We start from the raw sequence: 7,361 nt of genomic DNA on the forward strand, positions 1-7,361 counted from the left end.
CGTGGATTTTCCGTTGCCCAGTAGTGTATATTATGCCGGTTTACGTTACCGCTGTTGGTGAATGATGCTTCGTCGCTAAATAGAACGCGTGCAAAAAATCTGTCATCGTCCTGTAATTTCTCTTGTGTCCAGTGGAAGAACTGTACAAGACGTTCAAAGTCGTCGCCATGCAATTCCTGGAGCATAGAAATATGGTACGGGTGCAATCGATGTTGATGCAGCATTCACAACACCGACGTTTATGAGATTCCCCATTCTCGCGCAATTTGTCTGCTACTGACGCGCGGATTAGCCGCGACAGCAGCTAAAACACCTACTTGGGCATCATCATTTGTTGCAGGTCGTGGTTTACGTTTCACATGTGGGTGAACACTTCCTGTTTCCTTAAATAACGTAACTATCCAGCGAATGGTCCGGACACTCGGATGATGTCGTCCAGGATACCGAGCAGCATACATAGCACACGCCCGTTGGGTATTTTGATCACAATAGCCATACATCAACACGATATCGACCTTTTCCGCAATTGGTAAACGCTCCATTTTAACACAGGTAATGTGTCACGAAGCAAATACCGTCCGCACTGGCGGAATGTTACGTGATACCACGTACTTATACGTTTGTATTACATCGCCATCTGTCACAAAGCGAAAACAGTGGTCCAACTAAAATATTCATATTTCTTTACGTACTACACGAATATGTAATAAAAAATGTGGGTTCCTACACCCTGGACATGGAAACAAGAACACATTGACACCGGTGTGTCAGACCCACCATACTTGCTCCGGACACTGCGAGAGGGCTGTACAAGCAATGATCACACGCACGGCACAGCGGACACACCAGGAACCGCGGTGTTGGCCGTCGAATGGCGCTAGCTGCGCAGCATTTGTGCACCGCCGCCGTCAGTGTCAGCCAGTTTGCCGTGGCATACGGAGCTCCATCGCAGTCTTTAACACTGGTAGCATGCCGCGACAGCGTGGACGTGAACCGTATGTGTAGTTGACGGACTTCGAGCGAGGGCGTATAGTGGGCATGCGGGAGGCCGGGTGGACGTACCGCCGAATTGCTCAACACGTGGGGCGTGAGGTCTCCACAGTACATCGATGTTGTCGCCAGTGGTCGGCGGAAGGTGCACGTGCCCGTCGACCTGGGACCGGACCGCAGCGACGCACGGATGCACGCCAAGACCGTAGGATCCTACCCAGTGCCGTAGGGGACCGCACCGCCACTTCCCAGCAAATTAGGGACACTGTTGCTCCTGGGGTATCGGCGAGGACCATTCGCAACCGTCTCCATGAAGCTGGGCTACGGTCCCGCACACTGTTAGGCCGTCTTCCGCTCACGCCCCAACATCGTGCAGCCCGCCTCCAGTGGTGTCGCGACAGGCGTGAATGGAGGGACGAATGGAGACGTGTCGTCTTCAGCGATGAGAGTCGCTTCTGCCTTGGTGCCAATGATGGTCGTATGCGTGTTTGGCGCCGTGCAGGTGAGCGCCACAATCAGGACTGCATACGACCGAGGCACACAGGGCCAACACCCGGCATCATGGTGTGGGGAGCGATCTCCTACACTGGCCGTACACCACTGGTGATCGTCGAGGGGACACTGAATAGTGCACGGTACATCCAAACTGTCATCGAACCCATCGTTCTACCATTCCTAGACCGGCAAGGGAACTTGCTGTTCCAACAGGACAATGCACGTCCGTATGTATCCCGTGCCACCCAACGTGCTCTAGAAGGTGTAAGTCAACTACCCTGGCCAGCAAGATCTCCGGATCTGTCCCCCATTGAGCATGTTTGGGACTGGATGAAGCGTCGTCTCACGCGGTCTGCACGTCCAGCACGAACGCTGGTCCAACTGAGGCGCCAGGTGGAAATGGCATGGCAAGCCGTTCCACAGGACTACATCCAGCATCTCTACGATCGTCTCCATGGGAGAATAGCAGCCTGCATTGCTGCGAAAGGTGGATATACACTGTACTAGTGCCGACATTGTGCATGCTCTGTTGCCTGTGTCTATGTGCCTGTGGTTCTGTCAGTGTGATCATGTGATGTATCTGACCCCAGGAATGTGTCAATAAAGTTTCCCCTTCCTGGGACAATGAATTCACGGTGTTCTTATTTCAATTTCCAGGAGTGTATTTAAAAAACACGGTTGATATCCGTTTGACCTATGGCAGCGCCATCTAGCGGGTCAACCATAGCGCCATCTGGTTTCCCCCTTCAAGCTAGACGAGTTTCGTTCTTTGTAGTTTTTTTTTTTTTTTGTTTGATGCTTATTTCGCCAGATATTTGGCCTGGTCACTATCAATGGACCACCCTGTATATGTTCGTTTACAGGATATTATTCGACTTTACAAGACAAATTTGTTTAATTTAAAAGAATGAAACTTACTACAAAAATGGCGATGGGGCACCTTCACGCAGTTCTGTTGGGGCACGATTACGCACTATTTTTCATTGCCCTTCTGACTAACGAAACTTCAAGGCAGCAGCAGTTGGAAACGCAGCCTACGAAAATGTAGGCACAGGAAAATAAAAGTTAGAAACTGGTAGAAACTCTATTTGAACCTATTGAATCTCATGTAGAAAGAATTAATTCTTTGAGAGAAAGGACTGATAAGAGCAAGAAATTGCTACAAGCAAGAACGAGGAAAAATGTGGATAGGCTTACTTCTGATGACATCATTAGCGTTCTGCCCAAAGGCAGGTTTTCACATGGTAACTCTCAATTCTGTGCTGTCTTCTGCCGTCCTCTTCAGGCCCGCGTTATGTCCGCTTCCTTTTATGTCATCTGTCATCTTGCATCCCCTCCTTCCTCTCAGTCTCCTCCCGTAAACTATTCCTTCTAAAGCGTCTGTTAGCAATCACTCCCGTCTTAACGAATGTCTCAACCAGTTCCTCTTCCTTTCTCTTATAACCGGCAGCAGTGTGATGAAGAGAATGAAACGTGGCTTTGTATCTACTGCTTGAAACGATAGAACCAATCAAAAAGATATCAAGAATGGGCCCTGTATTTTAGATGTTAAAGGTGGGCTCACGACGATAGTGCCACAGGAAACACATCTTATGTGTGTTAACGTGCATAAATTGCAACTCGGACAGTGATGACAATGAGTCTCTATAAAATTATTTTGCACTCTTAAAAGTAATTTGAGTTAAAAGTTTGTACACCAAGTTATATTTTAGTAACTATGTTACGAGACCAAACAATTTTGAACAGGATAGATCTAACCAAAGTATTTAAAAATGCCGAAAACAAATGCGCGTAAATGTGCCCTTGTTTGCCTTACATTGTCAAATAAAATCTTATTTTCTCGTCTAACTCCGCTGATGTTAATGACAAATAAATAAATGACAGTCAAGTCAGTGGATCTTACCTCTTTCTGGAAGAACATACTCGCCTCTGAAGCTGTGACTTTTTGCTTCGTTCAAAGCTTTTACAGCTTCTCAAGAACTTTAGAATGTTTCGTTGGTTGCAGTCGAAACACAGAATCCAGCAGTACAATGCTCGAATCAAAAATAAAGCTTCTACTCAATAACACGACGAGCATATTCATATCGATACTTGAAGTACTCGAAAGAATACAGAAGTCATTGCTAGGCAACGACACAGGGCGCTTCAGACGACATAGCATTGTTGTCAGCATGTTCCGTCACCATCATTAAGCACCTACGCCACCAATACCTACAGAGTACATCATTGGTTAATAACATCGATAGCAATGATTAACCGACAACTGGAATAAAATTTAAATAATTTAGATGTACGTATGACGTAATAAACAAACTTTGCGACTGAAAGATACCAAGTGATGTCTCAATGATGAAACCGCCAGAATAGCTAATAAACACCCAATCGAATAAACAGCTAATGACGCTGCAATATATTTAATCAATTTCCTTGAGCAACGGGGGAAGAAAAAGCTTTTGGTAGCGCGCCAGCTACACTTAATATGATTCTACGCACTTGCCACCAGTTTTCAAACTGTCTTCGTTGTCACAGACGGCAGAAAATTAGTGTCGCGAACCTACAACGATCACAGTCAGTGTATATGTGTAATCGACAAGCGCGAAAGACTGGTGACGCCGTTCTCATTGTGGAAATAAGCAAAGAATTTGAGAATACACGATGTAAGCACCTGCACATCGCCAAACACGAAATAAAGTGGTCTCCGTCCACAAGTCAATCACCTAACCTTTGAAACGGCATAAAAGATGAAAACAATGCTTTCTTTCATGTGTTGTACTATTACTATCTGCAGGTTTCGAATCACATCACACTCCAATGCACGCATCAAACTACCAGTACTTCCGTTCTACTTACACAGTCAAATAAAAGCCTGTACGCTGTTCTAACTGCAGCTAATGTTATGTTGTAAATATAGAGGTGACAGCAAAGTCAGTGACTCTTACCTCTTGCGAGGACGATATGCATAAACGTGCCTCATACCCGGGGCACGATTACGCTTTCAACTTGAGCCTATATAAAATTATTTCGCACTTGCAAAGTGTCAACGTACCTCTGTGCTTTAGTTGTGGCAGTCTCCCCCAATGCGATTTCCATATGTTCGGAGCCCTGAAGAAATGTATTTCTGGCCGTCGATTTGCTTTGTACGAAGAGGTGTACGCCTGGGTACCTCAACCGTGAAAGTACTGACCAAATATGGACGTGAAAATGATAATAAGTGTGTAACTAAGTGGAAAAACGGTCACCACAGCGTAACTATAATAATGATGCTTCAGCTTTATGCAATTACAGATATATTTTCGATAAATGCTGCCTTTCCACTTACAATTGTCCCACTTGTATCTGTTTAGTCACCAGCAAACAATTTCTTTATGTTTATACCGCGATCTCCAGCATATAAACATGTACATGAATGTATAAACACCTGAAGATGTGCGCAAGCCCGAAACCGGTTGTGTAATAAATAAATAACCTTTTATTGTGACTGGTAGAGGAAATTTTTCTACACCCTACAGAGAATTTGGTATGGTTCGCTTTCTAACTTTCGTCCCGTGTTGAGTGTAGACCTTTAAGATAAAAGTGTCAGTTTTTCAGAACATCAGATAGCATGAGCTGTTAGTTACATTTCAGAGACCTTACTCTGCGCAGATCGCATTTAACTATTTCATTTGTGCAACTAGAATGCGGAGTTCATTGTGTTATCTGTCTTGTTAATTTGAAAATGTGAGCTGGTCAGATGAGCAGCTCTTATTTTCTCTTCTTTCAGACCTAATAACGATTTTTAGGAGCAGTGCAGTAAGATTCCATCTTATATTTTGAAACTGAATAGATGTTGGGCAATTTTGAAATCAGCTTCCGCTTGTGAATTCACTATCCTTCAACTTGTCCCACAGTTACGCGCACCTATTCCCGTACTTTTGTCCTGTATAGTTTCAGGTTCGGCATGGTTATTGATGGATGTGACATGGTTAATTAAAGGGGTGGCCATATGCCCTTCGTGTCGCCATCCCGATACGCCAAGGACGGAATGTGTGTGTCCCACATGGTTACGTGTAGTGTTATTCATGTGATAGCGACGGAAAGTTTTCTAAATGTCTGTGATTCGTGTAACTCAGGCGGAACTTGAGTACCAGCACATATTTGGGTAGTCAGGTGAGAGAAACGGCGAAAAGGAGAGGTGGAGGCAAAGTGGGCAGGGATCGCAAGCCGATATCTGGCCACCATGTCCCGTTCCATCTCCCAAGGAACCAAGGAAAATGTGGGGACCGTGAAACAGAGGTACAAAGAACATCACTGATCTGAAACTTCCTGGCAGATTAAAACTGTGTGCCGGACCGAGACTCGAACTCGAGACCTTTGCCTTTCGCGGGCAAGTGCTCTACCAACTGAGCTACCCAAGCACGACTCACGCCCCGTCCTCACAGCTTTACTTCTGCCAGTATCTCTCTCCTACCTTCCAAACTTTACAGAAGCTCTCCTGCGAACCTAGCAGAACTAGCACTCCTGAAAGAAAGGATATTGGGGAGACATGGCTTAGCCACAGCCTGGGGGATGTTTCTAGGGTGAAATTTTCACTCTACAGCGGAGTGTGCGCTGATATGAAACTTCCTGGCAGATTAAAAGTGTGTGCCGGACCGACACTCGAACTCGGGACCTTTGCATTTTCGCGGGCAAGTGCTCTAACAACTGAGCTACCCAAGCGCAACTCACGCCCCGTCCTCACAGCTTTACTTCTGCTAGTACCTCGTCTCCTACCTTCCAAACTTTACAGAAGCTCTCCTGCGAACCTTCCAGTACCAACACTCCTGAAAGAAAGGATATTGCGGAGACATGGCTAAGCCACAGCCTGGGGGATGTTTCTAGAGTGAAATTTTCACTCTACAGCGGAGTGTGCGCTGATATGAAACTTCCTGGCAGATTAAAACTGTGTGCCGGACCGAGACTCGAACTCGGGACCTTTGCCTTTCTCGGGCAAGTGCTCTACCAACTGAGCTACCCAAGCACGACTCACGCCCGGTACTCACAGCTTTACTTCTGCCAGTATCTCGTCTCCTACCTTCCAAACTCCTGAAGGAGAGCTTCTGTAAAGTTTGGAAGGTAGGAGACGAGGTACTGGCAGAAGTAAAGCTGTGAGGACGGGGCGTGAGTCGTGTTTGGGTAGCTCAGTTGGTAGAACATGTGCCCGCGAAAGGCAAAGGTCCCGAGTTCGAGTGTCGGTCCGGTACACAGTTTTAATCTGCCAGGAAGTTTCATATCAGTGCACACTCCGCTGTAGAGTGAAAATTTCATTCCATCACTGATCTGTTTGTTTATTTATCTCTTTTTACTTTATTCAAATTTTTAATACCGTCGAGAATACCAGGAACAGATTTCACGAGGGGAGGGAGTGATAAATGCCGGACTCGGTGGGACTATTGATGCATAGCTTTTTGGATAAGAACATTCCGATGACCAGAGAATAACCGGTTCTAAGAGTGGAAAAGGCGTGGATCAACTCATTGAAGCAACACCATAACTCTAGGGTAGATTAAGAAAGACACTACAAGTGGAAATTGGAGAAAAATTGTCTGTATTTAGGACTGCAGACAACTGCACAATGGCGTTCATTACGGAAGTGCCCAAAATCGATGATATTTTTCTCGCCGCCAGCAAACAAGTAGTCATCTGCGTGTCCACAAATCCACTTCACGGAGTTCGTCTTCGCTTGTGGGAAATATCTCGAGGAGCAAGTAACGAGGTATCTGATGAGGAATGGTACAGGTAATTAAGGCCAGCATCTACCGCACCAAGAACCAGATACCTAACACCTATCCGCACACCAGGCGGTACCGTCAGTGCCCAAAAAATCACAGGCGACACACAATAGGATGTCTGCAAGGTGA

General features: G+C 45.9%; 1 non-coding gene across 1 annotated transcript; it reads right to left on the minus strand.

Moving 5' to 3' along the window:
• Positions 1-6,407: 6,407 nt before the first annotated feature.
• On the minus strand, positions 6,408-6,482 carry Trnas-aga (transfer RNA serine (anticodon AGA)). The gene has a single exon. It is a non-coding gene; the product is annotated as a tRNA-Ser (tRNA).
• Positions 6,483-7,361: the final 879 nt, after the last annotated feature.

This window comes from Schistocerca nitens, chromosome 2 (genome assembly GCF_023898315.1).
Source record: "Schistocerca nitens isolate TAMUIC-IGC-003100 chromosome 2, iqSchNite1.1, whole genome shotgun sequence".
Classification (NCBI taxonomy): Eukaryota; Metazoa; Arthropoda; class Insecta; order Orthoptera; family Acrididae; genus Schistocerca; species Schistocerca nitens.